Source organism: Lagopus leucura, unplaced genomic scaffold, assembly GCF_019238085.1.
Source record: "Lagopus leucura isolate 7727_CA_CO unplaced genomic scaffold, USGS_WTPT01 Super-Scaffold_100029, whole genome shotgun sequence".
NCBI lineage: Eukaryota > Metazoa > Chordata > Aves > Galliformes > Phasianidae > Lagopus > Lagopus leucura.
Window position 1 is genome coordinate 3,849,095 of NW_024962280.1, and position 19,512 is coordinate 3,868,606.

At 43.7% G+C, this 19,512-nt stretch overlaps 1 protein-coding gene across 1 annotated transcript in view; it reads right to left on the reverse strand.

Annotated features, from left to right (window-relative positions):
* Window positions 1–19,512, reverse strand: part of LOC122185343 (histone-lysine N-methyltransferase MECOM-like) — a 132,893-nt gene that overhangs the window by 69,280 nt on the left and 44,101 nt on the right. The window lies entirely within an intron of this gene.

The window sequence follows — 19,512 nt, forward strand, 5'->3', positions numbered from 1 at the left end:
TATCCTACAGATTACAATAAGATTAAAAAGAGACTCTGGTTATGCACAACAGATGGAGAGGTACCTTTGTAAAAAGTGGGGAAAGAAGGGGCAATTCCTCCTCCCTCTCTGCTGGGGACACCCTGCAGAGAACCGCACTGCTCCTGTGAAGGTTCACTTCTCCATCTGCCTCCTCTGCATGGGAGGGAGCCCCAAAGCTCCCGTTTGAGGGAAGCAGTGTTCAAACACTGGGGTTGAAATATGGAAGGTGAGGGTGACTCAGGGGTACGCTGTGCTGCAAAGAACATGATAACATAGCACAATTGCAACCCCGAAACTATCACTGGAGGATGACATTGGAGATAAGAAAGTACAGTATTACCAGGCTGCTTTAGAGTAGTAGGAAATCGATTCGGGCAGACAAGCTAAATTTATTTACTTTATTGATTTTAAATTTTACATGAACTGCAGTATAAGTAAATCTTTCATGGTAATTCCAAATCTTGAAACCTATTGTAAATAACTAAAAAAATGTCCAATGTTCAGAATAACCATTGCTTTGTACGGAAAGTGCATTATTCTTAAAGCCCAGGACAAAATATTTTGTAATGAATACCCTAAATCTACCTTGGCAGTCAGTGTTGATATCTTTGCTAAAATAAGAGCCTGCTTTTGGTGTACCTGATGATTCAATAAAGCATATATTTTTCTAAAGGGAAGGGAGGAAAGGAAGAAGGGAAATTTTTCCTATTGTATGAAGCAAAGCAGCACACAGGTTTTGTCCTCATGTCTGATGGAGGAAAGCAGCTGAGAGGCTGCAGTGCAGGCAGAGCTCTGTGCACAGAGCTATCAGCACTGCAAAGAGGAGTGTTGGAGGGGCAGGGAACACCTGACCCAGATAAGGACCAGTCCTGGCTCTGGAGAGAAAACAGGTGACAAGCAATACACGGGGACAAGGGGACAACGTCTCCTTGCCTTGCTCACACAACAAGTCCAAGCCCAGAACCTCTTGGAGGCCGGAGGGGAAAGGTTTATTTGGAATGCTCCCTCTCCCAAAGCAGGGATCACAACGACCTTCCCAAAGCAACTCATGCACCACTGTCTTCATACTCCCGGTACTTTTGTAAAATCAAATCTCAGGAACACTTCTTAGCTGTTCCAGGCAGCTGAGCTGGAAGGGACAGATCTGGGGCTGTATTCACTGCCAGACACGTTCCAACAGTGCAGAAATGGGTAATCTTACAGAAATCTACAATAGACAAAAACTCTTTCCCAAAATTAGAAGCACCTTCTGTTTGTCTCTCTTTTTGCAGAGCGCTGGGTATTCAGCCCCAGCACTACATCCCAGACAGACAAGAATACCTGTGAGTACAAACTGCTCCCTCATCATTTACCAACAGGAAAAAATACAGCGATGCTGACAAAAGCACTCATCCAGTGAAGTTTTGTTCCCCTGGGGTCTTTTTTTTCGCCTCGTTGTTGTTTTCTAAACTAATCCATATTACCTGTGCCTTTTGATTTCATTATGTTAGATGCCATTAATCTGGATATATGATTTCAACAGTGAAGAGATGGAATTTGTCATCAACAAAAGGAAAACATTATTTTTAAAGGAGTGAAAGATTAATGTTCCACCACGGACTACTTAAACCCTCTACAGCAACAGCACTATAATATTAATCCAACTTTGATGGGTTTTGCATAAGGCTCATAATTAAACATTTTCTTTTCAATACTTTATAGAATCCCCATCTGTTTTTAATGGCATCATTTTGATGTTTTTCTTAATAATTCTGGCAGCCTGCTCTTGAAGCTTCAAGCTCTATTTTTTGTTCTTAATGTCTTCTTCTACAGTGGCTGTATTGTGCCAAAGCTGAAGGCAGGTTTTGGAAAGCCATCGTTAGGCAGCGTGTTGCTGTCTCTCCCCATGTTCCCAGGCAGCAGAGGGGCTTCCGTTCACACTTACAGCAGCCATAGATTACCGCCACCGGATAATGGAAATGTTTGTTCCTTCAACGCTCTGCTTCTGCCTCCCTGCACAGCCAGCCCTGGCTGCAGCAAATAAACAAGTGGGTAAAAAAATGACAGCCTGCTACCTCCAAGAAACCCCAAAATGATTGGGTATATCGCACCGATTTAAGCGAGACGCGGTCTTTGGCTTTTCTCTCTGCACCAATCCCCCAAGGCTCTTGCTGAGGATAGGCACCTTCTTCGGTGAAAGGAGACAATCCTTGGTTCCCTGTAGGTACTGCAGTTATGGGCGAAATCAAAGTGGTGTGGAAAGCTCAGCACCGGGAGGTTTGAAACATCCATCAAAAGCACCTGATGGAAACCTGGAACGTGAACCTGGCAACGGCTGCTGCAAGAAGCGTCTGCTTTCCATGAGCCGTGCTGGGATTGTGTCAAAACAAACACAACTGAAAATGCTCCTATCCAATAATATCTTATCAAAAAATCCAGGAAAAAAAAACAACCTTCCAATTTAAGCTTTTCTTTTCTTTTCTTTTCTTTTCTTTTCTTTCTTTTCTTTTCTTTTCTTTTCTTTTCTTTTCTTTTCTTTTCTTTTCTTTTCTTTTCTTTTCTTTTCTTTTCTCTCTTCTCTTCTCTTCTCTTCTCTTCTCTTCTCTTCTCTTCTCTTCTCTTCTCTTCTCTTCTCTTCTCTTCTCTTCTCTTCTCTTCTCTTCTCTTCTCTTCTCTTCTCTTTTTTTGTACTAATTCTAAACATATTTTTCATTCCTGTCCCAAAACTGATGATTTTCCAACAGATCACTGAAATCAGTTTTTCACTTCTAGCAAAATTTCTGCTTGAAATTTTTCTGCTCTTGGCGTTTCAGCTCTTCCACTGCACTACTTTTCCCTCCAAGATGTTTCATTCTTTTATATTAAATGCATATTTGGTGACCTCCTGTGGTTCCCATGGATTAGAACGGAGGAGCAGGATGATTAATGACTTCAGTTTAAATATTTTATACTCTCTGCAAAAACACTACAAACTGATGGATGTGTACACTGCTATTTTCACTTTAGTGTGGGGGTATCCTGGATTACATTTTCCCCTTGTTTTTCCCCCACTAAACAATGCTATTAACCTCTTTTCCTATTGCAGAGGGAACCAAGGGGCTCCTGGCTCCCAGGCTGGTGCACTCTGGCAGGACACATGTGAGCAGATACTGCCTTAATCGGGGCTTTCAACCTTGAGGAGGTTTTAAATGCTCTAAGTGCATTATAATGGTCTTCTGGTCTCAGGACAGACAGATGTGAACCGCAAAACTGAAATGTTTCATCTTTTGGCGCCTTTCAGTACGTACCATGCTGTGCTTCCAGTGTGCTGAAGGATCAGAGTTACTTCAGTTCTGGGCAATATAAACGGAGTGATCAAAAACATTTAATTATTCAGGGTCAGCAAATCTGGAGGATCTAATAACAACAGACAGAAATAACCTTTCCAACCACTCTCATTTTCATTAACTATTATAAAATAGAGAACTGTTTAATTACCAGAAAATATCATAGCAGAAAAACCCAGCAGCTTCCCAAGGGTCTTTCCCAGTCCACTTGAATGCATTTGGCACCGCAGCGTAATTTAACTTTATATAGATAGAGGCTTGTACTTGTGCTCGCAGACGCACACACGCTCACTGATAAATAGCTCAGATCCTCATTTTAGCCTGATTCCGACTGCCTACTTGAGCACAGCTGCAGGCTTTCAAAATGCACTACATGAAGAGACTTTCACACAGCACTCCTGTACGTGTCATCCTGAAACGTGATGACGAGGATGACTGGAATGGAAGTGACAACAGAACTGGTTTCCCAATTATTTCCTCTATTTAACTTCATGTTATGTACAGGTGCCTGGAATGCATGCTTCACAGCTCAGGGGCACACATTTCCCCAACAGCTTTTTTACACCCAAGGAAAAAAAATATGTTGCAGATGCTTCTCCCAGCATAGTGATGTTTCTGCAGCGTTGTTTTTATCAGTTCAAATCACTCCTGGCTCATGGTAGTGAGAGGAGAATCAGAGTGCTCGCCTTGGGCAGTGAGTTCAGCTGCAGCAGCCTCAAAGCAGCAAAGATATGAACAGTGTCAGTGTGCTGGTTTGGACATAGAGAGCACTGGAAAGCAGACGCACACAGATGAAGCAGTAGTAGGTTGGGGGGAGTTGTGGCCATGGTGCCTAATGTACAGATGAGACAAGATTTGTACAGAAGATATTTTCCTAACTCACCCCTATGTGTAACCCAACACAGAGCTGGTAGAAGTACATGATCCCACCTTGGCTAACTGCATGGATCTCAGCAGTCAAATAATACGTGCTCAGAGAATCCCCAGTTTCTATAGAAAACAACACGAGGGTTTGGAAAAGTACATTTGCAACTGAAATTCATGCACCGGGATGGTAAGTGAAGAGACCTGGACTACAGCACTGTGCTGATGGCACCAAGCTTTCTGTTGCATTAAATCACACTAAATACATTCATTATGAGTGAGAAGGACAAAAGTACCATCAGACACGAATACAATTATTACTTATAGGGATGATATTACAAAGGCAAGTCCTCTTCCCAAGTCATTCAGAAGAAATGGAGAAATTAAATAGAAGTGTGCTAAAATAGATAAGCTCTGTTAACATTGTACAATATTTTCTGAAGGTTTTATTCTTTAGCTGAGCAAGTAAGTAAGTCACCACCAAAAAAAAGAAAAAAATTAAAAAAACAGAAAACCTATAAAACAGTGTCACTGAGAGGGGAAGTGGGAGCTGATATAAATATAATAGAAAAGAGGGAAGCTAACAGTCATAAATGTTAATTTGAAGCTATAAATTACCCAAATTGCCAGAGGAAAATAACGACACAAGAAAAACACAAGTTCAATAGGAGCAAAAGTGAACTGAATCGTGTCAGTAGCTAATTGTCAAAAACAAAGTACAAAGGCAAGAAGTGATCAGACATACTTCTGTGAAAATTCGGGAGGTAAATGCGCTATCACACATACACACAGCTATCTGAAAAACACCTGAAAATAACCCAGAAGGGCATTAAATTGCAGCTACGAAAGCTGGAACTTTTATTATAAATAGCTGCCATGCAAGAGTGTTACGGCATCTGCATCAGGAATGTGGATTGCAAACAGGAAATGCAAGTTTCAGAGACCTGCCTCCTGATAGCTGAAATGTGCCAGGGAGAGGAGCCAGGTATGGACACATCAAAGCGCCATCAGGACAGGGAAATTATTCTAACAGCCATTTCCTTAATCAATAATGTGCTTCCTTAGGAATCAAAGTAATACAGGTAATGTTAATTGCTACACAAAAGATTTCCATGACAATCTAAGCCCTCAGCCAGTACTTTAGAGACTGAAAGAGGGAGAAGACTTATCAGTAAGTGATTAGTACTTAGTGGTTTTGTTTTATCTGATAATGGAATCAATTAGAATAATACAAACTACACATGGCTAAGAGACAAATTTAAATGCAATGGCAAATAGGAAATCAGCATCAAGAAACTAGATTTTCCCAAGATTCCCTAGATTTTACAGGGATGGCTTTCTGGAATTACCTCGATTAGAGATTTTACTGATGACAAAGGAAAAACATCTGACTGTTATTCATAGTGTGCAGTAGGCATGAAAACTGAGAAGCTCCTTGTAAGGAATAACACAGGGCAGCAGAGGAATTGGGCTTCCTAAAAGACAGAAGTGGGCAGACAGATATCCTCCAGCAATGCAGATGTGACACCAATGGAAACTGTCCTGGAAAACCACCATGGCTTGGATTAAGAAAGAGTTTGAAACATTGCAGAGGATTGAGAAGAAGAACAATAAAAATGATGAAGATGGAGGAATGGTGCCTTGTAGCAAAGACATGGGGAATAACTTCTTTAGTGTATGTGGTGTGGGCAAAGAGACAGCAGCACTGATCACAGAAACCTCCTGAGCTGAAGAAAATAGATGTGGACTGAGAGCAGCAGCTGGAAGCTGGGCATGCTGCGATGAGGTGTGTGAACAAAAATAATTGCTAGGAAGCTTTCCCGGATGCTGTGCTGGCTCAGGATTCACTGCTTCTGTTGAGAGATCTCTAGCTCAAGCAGGTGTTGATGTGAGGACACAATATTGCCTGTGCTACACAGAGGGTTGGGCAAGGAGAGCTCCGATCCCTTCTGACAGCAGGACAGATCTGATCTCAGGACTGCAACCTGGGGTCTTACCAGAGAGAAACCAACGGTAGAACAGCATTGTTACGGGATTTTATAAATCTGTCTGCTAATGGAGCCAGCTTTCTTTGCCTGATTAAGATCTGGAACGCTGGCTGTGATTTATCACTTTCATACGATTCTCTTCCCCCAGGCTCCGGGTCACAGCGGTGGCATTGCCAAGATTTATGGTGCAGAATGGTCGGCAGAGCCAGAAGCATCCCTGGTGTTGCCTTGCTGTGAGCATCCGCCTCTCCTCGGTTTTTGCAGTGGGAAGCATTGCTTGCTATTCTCTAATAAGAACACATTTCATTTTATAAATAAGCTTAGCAAGAATACTCAGGAATTTCTGCATTGTCTCTTTTCCTACAGTTCACATTAATACAGATTTCAGCTCCTACGCCCATCAGGAATTGACAACTCTCCTGTGAAGCACTTCATCATAGATACTAGATTCAGAGAGAGGATAAAACTACTGTCTAGCTCACTCTTGCAGGAGAGGAGCACCCTCCAGCCATAACCCTTCACCCAGCTGAAGCACTTCAGCTGCATGTAACCTTCTCACGTCCATCTGGCAAAAGCGTTAAGCAGAGAAAAGTCCTGGGCCGGGTACCTGTATCCATCCTTCACTTCCCAAACCAAGGCAGGGCACCGTGCAAATTCACTCAGCAAGGAAAATAGCTTCCATTTTTTATTATTTTGGAGTTTTTGTTTTTAAAAATGCTTTCTGAATTCAAATACTGGCCTTCTTCTTTGGGAATGTTTTAAGCTCACATTTTCCAGCTTATCTCTGTTACCACAAAGGCTGGAAACTTTCTTTTTTTTTCTCAAATAAGAGACGACATTGTCACTTAATCACAATACTGAAGGAAATGGGGCTTTGAGAAAACCACCAAATATGGCACAGCACTGGTGAAGGACCCAATAACTGGCCCTTCCCATGCCCAGTGCCCAGGGCATGCCCTGTGTAGGCACCAGCATCTCTTCTGCAGCACCTCTGACCACCAGGCCCACAGTGGAGCGGTACCCAGACCTGAGCTCTGTGCAGCCATGGCCCTTTATAACAAAACCTCACGTTTTTTTCTGCTGCTCACGGTCTAGATGGGGCTTCTTCGGGCACGTGGTCCCATCTGCTTTCTCTAGGAGGACAGTGGTGTCCTTCCATCCAAATGCTGACCATAGCAAAGCATCAGCACTGCTCCATTGTTGGCTCAGTGAAGAAACCAAGCTACTATTTCTTTAAAGCAAAATTCTGATCCTCAGATTTAATTTCAAATGGCAACATTATCCAGTGATATTATCTGGGCCACTACTGCTACTGTTTGATGATCTTTTGAGTTGTCCATGTAGTTCGGTTGTAAAGTAATTCTACAGTTCGGTTGTCAGCAGTTGGCACTCATGATTGGGTGCTGCTCAAAACTTTCCTTTGGATGTTTCTCACGACTTCATTCTGTCACTAAAACCCACAGCTCCTCCACCCCATGCATGGGGAAAACTCATCCACTACCTTCAGAGAGGATCAGACCCAGCCTTAAGGCCTCAGCTCTGCAAAAGCATTTAAGCACCTGCTTAACTTTAAGCACATGCCTAAGACTACCCTTCTTTTTTCCCCTGTAAGAAATGCCCTGAAAGCACACAATTAACCATGAGCAGGTGCTTAAGTCCTATTAAAGTCAACAGTGCTTTCAAATGTCAACGGAATTTAAGAACATGCTTAAGTGTGTCATTGAATAGGAGTCCTAATGCAAAAAGAAAGGACTGGTTTTGTCATAGGCTTGGCAAAAGCCAGCAGAACACACTTGCACTTCAGAGAATTTTCTTTGTCTGGGGCATTCTGCCTGCTCCTGTACTAAAGAATTTGTAAAGAATGTTCCTACGTTACCCAATCCTTCTCACAGTTACTAACCATATTTCCCATATTAATAATCCCTAGTGCAAGTATACTCCCCTCACCTCCTTCACTGTTCCAAAAATCTCAAACATTTGATTAGTATCACCATGTCCCAGAGTGAGAGGAGCAGACAAGGAAGGCCTGGGACTCAAAGCAGGTGGCTGAGGTGCTTTGGGGTCTGAGTTCTACACAGAGCCATAGGGAAATTTTGGAGGAACTGGAGGACTGTGCATGTGCCTCCAAAACCCAATAACACCCTTTCCCCTCTCTAAAGTCAAGTCACATATGTTGTTATTTCTATATGCATCTTTACGTCCACCTTGTTATTGGGGTTTCTGCAATGCCTTGTTTATTGGGCTGTCAAACAATTCCTAAACACACACATGTGGTCCAAAGCACGGCTACTGTGGTGCTGCACCAGATCAGGTTGTGCTGAAGCACCGTGCCCTGTTCTAAATCAACTGCTTTGGCTTGCAGTCAAGCAGTGTGTTACTTTTAGAAGCTGTGCTGCATGTTTCTGAGATGGTTTCACTTTGGCTCCAGCTACACAATTAAGCAGAGAAATCCTTACTGATGCTGGAGTACTGCATGTTTATCTCTTGGTAGCCTGTTTTGAACCCCAGGCATTGTAGGAAATTAATTTCCAGAAGACATTTCTGTGGAGAAGAGCCTGATCTTCTTTCCAGTTCAATGTGCTGTCTGCTAAGAAGACACCGTACTGCTAAGAATGGCTGCAACGTTGTGGAAAAAGACCTATCTTCAGCTCTCTTCAGCATTCACACATGGAGATATGTAAAATACTTGTGAAAACAGTGATTTTTATATTACTGCCAGTAATATACCATATAAAAAGATATTAAATTTTGACCAGCTGGTGGTAGGTACAGCAGCAGACTATAATGCACCCATTGTAAAGAATTCCCAGCAGAGGCTGTGGAAATCTTACATTGATGGAGTCGCGCTGGACTGGAGATGCATTGAAAAAATTCCAAATGGTAAAATATTAGAAATACTATTTTGAAATATTTACCAGTTAAACACTGAAGTACTGTTACTGGCTGACCTTTTCACAGCAGTTGTTTCTGTTGTACTTTTGTAAAAGCAGCCAAGAGTTTAAAAAAAAAAAAAAAAAAGAAGACAAAAAAAAGCTTATTTTCAGTCTAGCTACCACCCCTGACCTATGCAATAACATCATAATGGAAGAATAATCATTGTAAACAATACCCATGGGAGTTTGCTGGCTACAGCAAGGGACGAGCGCAGCCAACTTCTGTGCTTTTCTTTACTACATCACTGCATTTTTGTCTGCATGTGGATAAGAAGAAGGTTCCACTCCATGCCGGTTGATGGAAAGTGCTAATTGTTGACACATTAGCTAATTGTTATGATTGCTTCTTAACAGTTTGGGTCTAGGAGTCCAGATTTCATCCACCAAAGTGTGAAGATTCCTTATAGCAACAAGTGCTGTGAAAACATTCACACAATGAGGTCCTAATCTTGTGGATCTCTCAACCAAGTGACAGCCTGGCAAACGTGCTGTCAAAGTGCAGACACTCAGGAAAAAGAAGGAAAGAAACGAACTCCCTCTTCCACCCCATATTTCAGACACATGTCATCTGCTGTTATCATTAATGATCTGTTTTTACAAATAGAGTACCACTACGGAAAACTGAGAGCAGGCCAATCAAAATAAACCCGGCAAAACCCATAATTGTCTACTGACAATCTGGGCTGCTTGGGATGTAAGATAATGTGGGTGGATTTAATGCACAAATGCATTACGTGCCATGCTTTGCAACTGCCCTGGCTCACTCCAAACCTCAGCGCAGCACGGGAAGGCTGCGCCAACTGAATTCTATTGAAAGGCACCAACACTCAGGTGCTAAAAACACCGAAATGCTTCTGCCCCGTGCTGTCCTGGGGCTTCGTTGAATGCTGGAGGAGACTGATCAGCCCCAGCGTGCTCCCCATCTTCATGCAGGGATCTTCCACACCCAGGAGCCTGCCCTGAACTCATTTCAATTACAAGCACCAGGGGCAGAGATTCCTTTCCAACCCACATTTTCTCAGCAATAACTTGCTTAGATACGAGAGAAACTCCGGATGAAGAACTTTTCTGAAACGACAAAAAAATAAATCACGCTGCGGTCCCTGGCACTCTGAAAGTGCATACTGAGTGAAAGTGCAAAATGAAACCTTCAGGTGATGCTTTATTGAATTAGAAGCCCCTCTGCATGGTACGTTAATATCACGTCAGATCGTAACGTTGCAGACGGTTCTGTTCAGACCCAAAGGACCTCAGCAGGTGTCCAAAGAGCATGAAGTTCTAAGGTTTGTCTGAATTTTGTTCTGCATAATTCATTTTTACGAACTTTTAGCGTATGCCAAAGTCCAACGTGCAATATTGCCTACGTCCTCACAAAAGGGAGCAGGAATCTCTCCCCAGACTGCTGAGCCTCTTGAACTTTTTGGTCTGGCCAAGCATGAACACGCAGGGCCACTTGTCTGCTTCCTCCATCCCTGGGGCACGGCGGCAGGAAGCAAGCTGGGAGCAGATTACGCCTTGGCCCGACTTTTCCCACTCATTGGCGAGAGCTGCTGAGCTAGAATGGGGGCAGATGCAGATTGCTGATAAAAGACTTCAGCAAATTCCCATCCTCTCCTTGTGAAGAGAGAGAAGGAAGTCGCAGGGCAACTGCAGCTCCAAGCTGCCCCCAGAGATAGCACCGAGTCAATGGCTCCAGAGCACCCACTCTGGGCACGCGAGACCCATGGGCTGCTCCTTTTGGGATGGCCACGTGTAGGGGTGCAAGGTTTGAGTTTAGATTTAAACATCATTTCTTTTGCATCAGATTCTCAAGCACCAAGACTGGCTCAGCCTGGGCAGCAAAAGCTATAAACGCTGCCTGTGGCAATGTGCACATGCTGCCAAAAGGAAAGAAAATGAAAATTACCAATTTAGATTGGTAATAGAAGAAGCAAGAAAATTTTAAAGAACTGCATTTTGGAACAGAACCAGAAATTTGGAAATTATGAACATTAACTTGATCTGAATGATTTTATCAGTTCAAATAAAAATATAGACAAAGCTTTCTGAGTAACCATAAAAAATAGTTTAGCATAGGAATCTGTGACTCTTGATTGCCCTGCATAAGCTTTGTATTGCAGGCAAGCTGAAAGACTTCAGAGTCCCACATTGTATTTGCTGAAGAAGGAAGGTTCTCACTTACAAAAACATAGAGGAAAAACAAGATTAAAACAGACAAGTGATGCTGGCTCAGAAAAAGAACTGGTAAATATTACATTCCCATTTAGGAAATAAGGTTCTGTGTGATGCTGTGGAAAAGTACCCATTTGCCTACTCTTCTGAAGGTGGAGAAGACACCCTGACTTTCAAATCCAAAAAGAACAACTCTACTGTAAGGCAAGGAGGCCACACATCTTTGGCAAATCTGCATTTTGCAAATGACAAATTAACAGCCAGTGCAGAATGGGCTGAGTTGGAAAGGAGACATGAATCAATACAAGACCTGAGTATATCTGTGGCTGCTCTTCCACCCTAACATGGCACCATGCCTGGGTGCTGGAGGCATCTCCCTGCTCACCACAGTGCTTGGTGCTGGGACATCGCCATGCAGTACTTAGACATGGCAGGGCAGTCCAAGGACAACCCATCAATCTGCAGTTTGAATTTCCTGCCATTTGTTAGCACGGTCATAGTTTTAACATGACTAAAATATAGACTTTCATATGTTCATCCGAAATGTCCTACAGATGCCAGCCACTGCTCTGGTTCAAATGCTAAGGAAAACATCTCAGTGAGACCACTACTCCGTGGAGCGATTGCCTCATGCAATAGCCATGGCACTATCTGGGTCAGGAACAACAAACAAGGTGAATGAGGTAAGAGAGGTCATTCTTCATAGCAAGGATCTCAGGAGAATGGGAGAATCCAAAAATAAGACGTTTGCTGACTGGATGCCCTTGAGCTGGCAACCAGGCTGACTTGGTAACTGAGCCAGCATCAGACATCAGCCTGGACTTGCTGCTGCCAAGCAATTTGAGCAACGAGTGAGAGTTAGCAGGAGAGAGACAGGGTGATTTAGTAGATTAAGAAGCAGGCTAGAAGCTCCTGAGCTTTCATGCTGGCTCTGACCTCAGCTGGACTTGTACCCGGTACATTTAGAATCCCTGCTTTTGGACACACATGGAGGCAAGATTGTAGTCACTGGGAGCAAAGCAATTCTTCCCCTGCATGCTCCTGTTCCTTGTCACTAGCATCTCCAGATGCAGGATGTGTCAGCACACATGGATACAATCCATGCTGCCCGAAACACAACTACATCTGCAGCATACCTGGGCATGACTTGAGGAGCAAAGTTTGAATTTCGGATTTATTCTATAACCAGCAGGTCAGTGTTCCAAATGGGGAAGTTCAACATCAGGAAGTTTAGTTCAATCAAGCTCTTTTGAGTTTAAAGGTGTTATTCCACCCATTCCTAGCCTGAATGGGTGACTTGCTACCTTTGTTTCTATTCAGTCCTTCTCTCCTAAGTCTCACTCCCAACATTCCCTTGCAGTCCTCCCTCCACACCTGGAAATGAGCTATCCTGGGTGCAGCTCCTTGGTTGTATGGGGCTGGATGCTGCTGTAAGGAAGGGAGGTGCCAACTGACGCAGCTGCTCTGATCTGTAGAAATCCAACTTACTGGAGATTGGAAGCATGTGTAATTCAAATTTCAAACCCTTACTTCTCTGAATTAAAGAGATGTAAAAGTTTTTTCTTTCTATTTCCTAGGAAATGTTTCTGAAAATGCTTAACAGAGGGAAAATCCTTGTAAAAGGGTCACTAGAAAAACAAAATCTGCTGATCTGTACTATGGCAATCACAGTTGATGATTTGGTAGATACAGAGTTTTTTGGCAGACTGGTGACTTTTGAAGGTGAGAATGCCCATTTAGCTCCATCTCAGCACCTCCTCTCCCTGTCCTGCCTGGCTTCGGCGTTGTCAGCAATCAGAATAAAAGCCAAGTGAGCCGAGGTTATACTGATCCTGCAACCTTGGAGGTGGGTTGAAAGAAAAAAAACTCCAGCACCCTCTGCTGTTTGTACACAACCTACGCGGGGATCCACCACTGACAACTTGGGCTGTGTGCAGCGCACAGGGCAGCATCGCACAGGAGGAAACAGTGCTGGAGCTCGCTCTGAGGACTTATTGTAGACGTCCAGGTTCAGGTGAGATGACATCCTACAAGCTGTCTGGAGAGTACAGAGGAAACCTAAACAGAGGCAGCATGGTTATAGCACCTGCAGTTCATCAGATCCATCTCACTGGGCCAACTGGGAGACTTAGAAGGGATGGAAAACGTTGGCCCGGTACGAACAGAAGGCATTACAGCACATGATTTCATCAGACATTCTAAATTTGGTGCAGCAAAGCAAGAAACTTTGTTTTGGTACAGGTTTTTCTCCTTCACAGTCAGAGAAAGGGAGAAACTCCAAGGAATTATCTGGAGAAGCAGCTTTTGCTTTTAAATTTGGGCTCTGAAAGCATTAGTCTCGCTTAACTCGATCCCATGTCAGTCCAAGTTGCTAAATTTCCCAAGCTCTATTTTGACATAACACGCCTCCTATCTCCTGCCATCAACACGTGGGAAGGAAGAAGACCTGCCAAAAGAAAATACGTTATAGAGACACAATGCTCAGCTCCTGTAAAGCACCCCTAGTGCCTTAAAAAGTCACAGATACCTGATTCTGGAAGCTCATGCTAAGGATGTCCTCGTATGGAAAAAAAAAAAAAGGCTTCACCCAGGACATTTCATTTTAAAACCCATGCTCACAGCGGGGGTAAGAATCAGGCATTTCCACCAGCAGCTATCCCAGCTATCAAAGAGATGGGGCTCAAACTTGATTTTGCCATTTTGGCTGTTGGAGTTGGGAAGGAGTGCGTTTCTTCATCTTCCCCGATGTGGTTTTCTCTTGAAGACAGCGTGATTAGTCAAAGGAAACACAGAGATACTCTTAAATATCCTCTGTCAGAAAATAAGATCATCTCTTGGCCCACCAAAAGCACATGGGAAATCACAGCTAGAGAAAACTTGTACTTTTAAAGTAACTGAACTAATAGCTGTGCTTGTTCCAGGCACGCTAGCAGCAATTTCATTTCAGAAAGCAGTAATTTCAGGCAGCTCTGCTGCCATGATTCACCATTGTGAATGATTTTGCCTCTCACAGCACACCGGGAAGTGGCATGAATGGCTTATTTTCCTGCTCCAATAAACTCTGACTCGTCATTTTGCAGATTTTTCTTTGTTTCTTATTCATTGCCAACTTAAAAATAATCTGAAGAATAAAAGGAAAAGACCTGAACGGAACGATGATCTCAAAACCTGTTTGGCTGCCTGCATCTGTGTGGGAGCAGCCGCTTCGCTTCCTGCCAGTCACCTGTCCACTGCTTTTCCACATCCAGTGCGTTCCTGCAAGGCAGACCTTTATCTTTTTGACCATTACTCAAATGTAACAGAATTCAGGAGCCAGATAAAACTGGAAAGCTCTGTTTTGGACAAACTCTGAGCTCTCTCTTTTTTTTTTTTGTTTCAGCACAGAAATGTAAAGTAAAAGAGACATCATTTTTTCCAGGAAAGTGAAAATGAGTGCATCTCAACACCCGGTTAGCACAGCTGGGGTTTGACCCGATTCATTTTTTATGTGACCCAAGAAGGCAGCCAGGAGCCTGCATGGGGCTGGGCAAGGAGCTTCGTCTTCAGCTGACATTATCACTCCTTAAATTGTTCACAGGTTTGGTTTTCTGTATGTCCAAAAAAGCTCAAGTGTGGGGACAAGTAGGCATCACCACAAACACCCCTCTTTAAATACTGTCTGCTGTGCACACTGGGAGGTTTTCAGCCTTCCTTAAGAAGAGTGATTTTGCTGCAACTCCCCACATGGCTCTGTAGCTGCTTTCTGGCCTGGTTTCCATTCTGTGCCACCTGTGAAAGTATTTCCTATAGTCAGGCAGTGAGCAGGGCTGGCGCAGCACCGCTCATATCAATTAAACCTCTTTTCTCTGTGGGTACATTTGATAGAAGACTTATTTGTATGGCTACAGCCAACCCATGCCACCACCCTGTCTGCTTGGGCAGGAGCTCACAGCACTTTGCACACCCCTCTTGTGAAGCATTTATCCAATAATCCTACTTCATACCTTCATTTTGTTAGAGTTTAGCAACCGAAAGAGAGACGTTTACAAAGTATAAATACACCTCTGCCAGCCAGACACAGCTCAGTGGGGATGCAGAACTTCTTTGGGGGATGTTGCAGTAACCCCAGATCTCATCCAAAGTTTCATGCCCCGGATGCTCCACATCCAGGGAGAAAACAAATGACTGCTTAACCTGAGCCCCGCTGCTGTGGCTCTAGAAGGGGAAAATTACAGCAACTCAGCCTTTTCCAAATGGAAACGATTATGCCTTTGTTGCTACCGAGGGTGCTGGCTGGCGGGCAGCCCAGGCCCCGCAGGTAATGGCCACAACAGGAGGTGCCGTGGAGACGCTGGCATTTCGTGGCAGAGGAGAAGCAGGGGTGAAGGCACTATCTGCGAGCCCAACACAAACAGCTCAGGGTAAACCCATTTGTCAGAGTGGCAAGTGACCTTTCCCGTTCACCTGTGATTAAAGAACTCGATTTGTTCATTAAGATCAATAAACCAAATTAAGACGGCTGGACGCAGGGGATTCGAGCAGCTTTTGCCATCCCACTCCTTGAACTCATCTTATTAGAGTGGCCTGGGAAGTGGAAGGAGGAACTTGGGGCAGGTCAGGGCAAAGCAGTGCTAAATCTGTGTCTCTCGACCCGTTGTTAATCATCTATTCTCTTTCTATAAATGAATTTGGAATGTGAAGCAAATCAAACTAAAAGATTTCTCCTCCTGGCTGAATACTTCAGGAGCTTTAAGGAATTCAGCTGAGGAACAGGGCTTCATTCAGGGCTGGTGATTAGTTCCACCGTGGAGTGCACTAGACAAGACAATGAGTGGACGGCAGACACAGTGATTCATAGATTACTCTGCCCAGAGATGCAGGTGTTTTAGCAGTGAATGAAAGGAAAGGAGGCTGGGTCCCCTCTCAGCGCGCCTTCCTGGAAGAGGGTTTGTGCAAGTGACTCAAAGTTATAAAAATCAATCTCATAAATGTAAAAGTTGGAGGGTTTAATCAAAATGACACTCATCCTTCTGCCTCTCCCAGCAGAAGCAGCCAGAATCTTGCGGGAGCCCAGAGCCAGCGCTGACAGCAATTGCTTACAAGGAAGGGGATCCTCTGGTGTAAACAGGAAGAGTTTCCTGAAAATTCTGTGCATAAAAGAGGGATTCAACCCGAGCGCTGAAACCATTCTCACTCCCCCAAAATGGCTGGAAGTCGCAAAATGTGTGTGATTATCTAAAGTAGTCGTACCTGGCTGCAAGCCTCTTTTCCTTCCTCAGTACAAAGGACAAACATCAGAGCAAAAGGGTTTTAGCGAGGCTGGAGGAAAGGAGGGAGTGTTGCATCCCTCACTAAAGCCACATCACCAATGCACTTCTGAGTTTGATGCTTAAAATGGGTATGCAAATCCCACATTTCATGCATCACGGGGTGTTTTACGCTTTGGCAAGAAATGAAAGTCACCTAAGAAGCAATTGCCATAATAGGCTGATAAGCACAATAGAAAGACATTTACAGGGCTAAGCATTATCGATGTGCCTGGTTTGGCAGAGTTTCTGTACAGCAAGACGAGTAGCTCGCATGTCAGCAGCATGTGCTCCGTGATTACGATGTGCACATGCAGCACTGAGCTCTGCTGCTCTGCAGGTGCTGCCCGAAACAGGAATTAGGAAGTGTTAAAAAGTAATTTATGTAAAATGTGCGTTCTGAGTAAGGCACTGCATTTCTCCAGGATTTCGACCTGTGCAGATTGCAAACATATAGATAAAATGTTTCTATTCATCTTTGTTGAATCTCAAAGGATGTGCTAAACAAGGAGGATGATGAGTAATATCACACAATTCAATGAGCCTGCCTTCATTTTCCACTTGTAGAAATATACAAAATAGATTTATTTTTATCTTTGGTATTAGAGGGAATTGTTTTCTAAAATCAGTTCTCCAGCTCTAAAACGTTCTATTCAGCGGCATTCATGCCAATTGCTACCCTTTTTAAACTGGACTTTATCACACACCCTTTGCTGTTAAGTAAAGCCGAATTTCTTCTTCTGTTCTTCCTTCCAATGTCCCAGCACAGCATGGAGACAAGCAGCCCCTCGGAGCCCCCTGGCTCCCTCACCTGCCAGCCCTCCCAAAGCCACTTGTTATTGGTGTGCCATATCACGTTAAATTCAAATCTTTCATTGGCTGGATGGGAAACAGTAATAGAAAGCAGCATTTCAAGGTGATCTGTCCTTCCAAACATAATCTTAACTAATTAATAATTAACCAACGATTTATTGGTCATCTGATACTGCTCAAGATACAAAGTTCCAGGCAATGCACCAGCAAGGAGATCTCCCACGTCCGTGCTTTACCTAATTAAGTACAGGTGAAAGGACATTTCTGCTAACTCTATCAATGTAGAGGACATTTTGGGTGGGAGCAGCACGAAAGCAATGCTGCTGTGCATCTGGGCTGATCTCTACAGACCTTTCCTGCTCCTCCCTGCCCTCCATTGCTAGTCCTGCCAAAGAGGTTGTCACATCTGCACAAAAAGAACGTCCACAAGCACTGCTCTGAGCCCAGGGGCTGTTTCCCTCCTGACTTGGTCACTGTGGGGCACATCCACCTGGGATCAGGAGTCTGCACCACTGCTCCATTCATCCAGACTGGCGCACACAATGACAGCCCAAAACACCACAACTCATCTTATGCTTTGCAAACACAAGTGAGAAGAAAAACAAAACAAAACAAAACAAAATCCTACCAATATATCCTAAGTAGGTGGGAGCTGTGGGACATGGGATGTGGGTGGCCGCAGTTTCTGGCTTTTCTGGGCACTCCCCTGCCTGCAAAAATCCAGCGTGCTTGCAGCCCCCTGCTGGAATGAGGTTTCAAAAACTATGCCAAAAAGCAGCATTGTTGTAATTTAGGAGCACGGAGGGGTTATTTTTAGCTGCCATGAGACTGAGCCCCCAGGTTCCACAGGGTCCCTGGACTGTCAGCACCCCTTGGGATGCTCCAGAGACACTGACCACCCCGGGAAGAGCCCGCTCAGTATCACATTCAAATAACAGCGATATGTTTGCCTCACTCCTCGGTAATCTCCTGTCATAGGCTTACAGTTTGGTTTTCTTTTGTTTCGGCTTAGACTAGAGCTGAGCTTGGCAGGGTTATTTCCAGCCCTCTGGTCCATCCAGGATGCTAAAGCACCAGAGGGGCTTCCCACGCATTTTTCTCTTTCCATATTTCCCACTTGCACCTGACAGAAGAAACTGCAAGCAATATAAAGTTACTTCTGATTTCATTTTCACTGCAGACACCTCGGTGCTTCCGAGGATGCCACACCTTTGAGCATCTCGAGCATGACACAAGTGGTGCTTTTTCGGCTCCCAGAGTACAGCCACTGGCTTGGGAGGCACTTGGAGGGAAGCACAATTAATGTGCATTTCTTCCCCATTCTGCAGAGCGTAAAGTGTGTGTGTGGGGGGGGGGGGGGGGCCCCAACAATATTGTGTTTCTAATAAACTAAGAAACTTTTTTGACTTTCATGATGTACATATGGCCGTTAATTCCAATGTCATATTATGATTTTTGGCTGAGCCAACAGTATGTATGTATGGATGGGAGCAAGCAAAACAAATGCATTTTGTATTCAAATTTATACAACTCCATACATTTTTATGCTGTTTATTTGAAAATTAATTTTGGCCCAGGCCTCAGAGACAGCAAATGTTGTCAAGATTTGAGGGCTACCTGAAAAGCCTTGGGGACAGCATTACCCTTATGCATAAGAAACAGCAAAATAAAATAAAAATAAATGAATTTCCAAATACGTCATGGCTAATCCCTTGAGCTGACCTACAAATGAATTATAGAGGGTTTGCTACAGGACTGAGTAGATCTTGTGATTTCACTGAGAGATTTATCTTATTTTCCAACTTATTTTCATATCTTATTTCCTTTTCTTTTAGAATTAGACTGTAAATAAAAAAGCAAAGACTGAATGAAGCTCCCTTTCACTGCACTCATATTGGATTGATAAATTAAAAGGGTGAGATGAGTTTTGTACGGCCCATCCTCGAGGATTTGGGAAATTTAGCCGATGCAAAACAAGGCATTAATTTGGAGAGGCCTAGCTACTTACAATGCTTAGAATTCTGACAATGATGAATGGCATCATTCCAAGCAAATGGTAATTTCACTTTTTGTGACAGTACTTTAGAGCAAAACCGACTTTCTTCACACAAAGAATTTGCAATCCTATTGA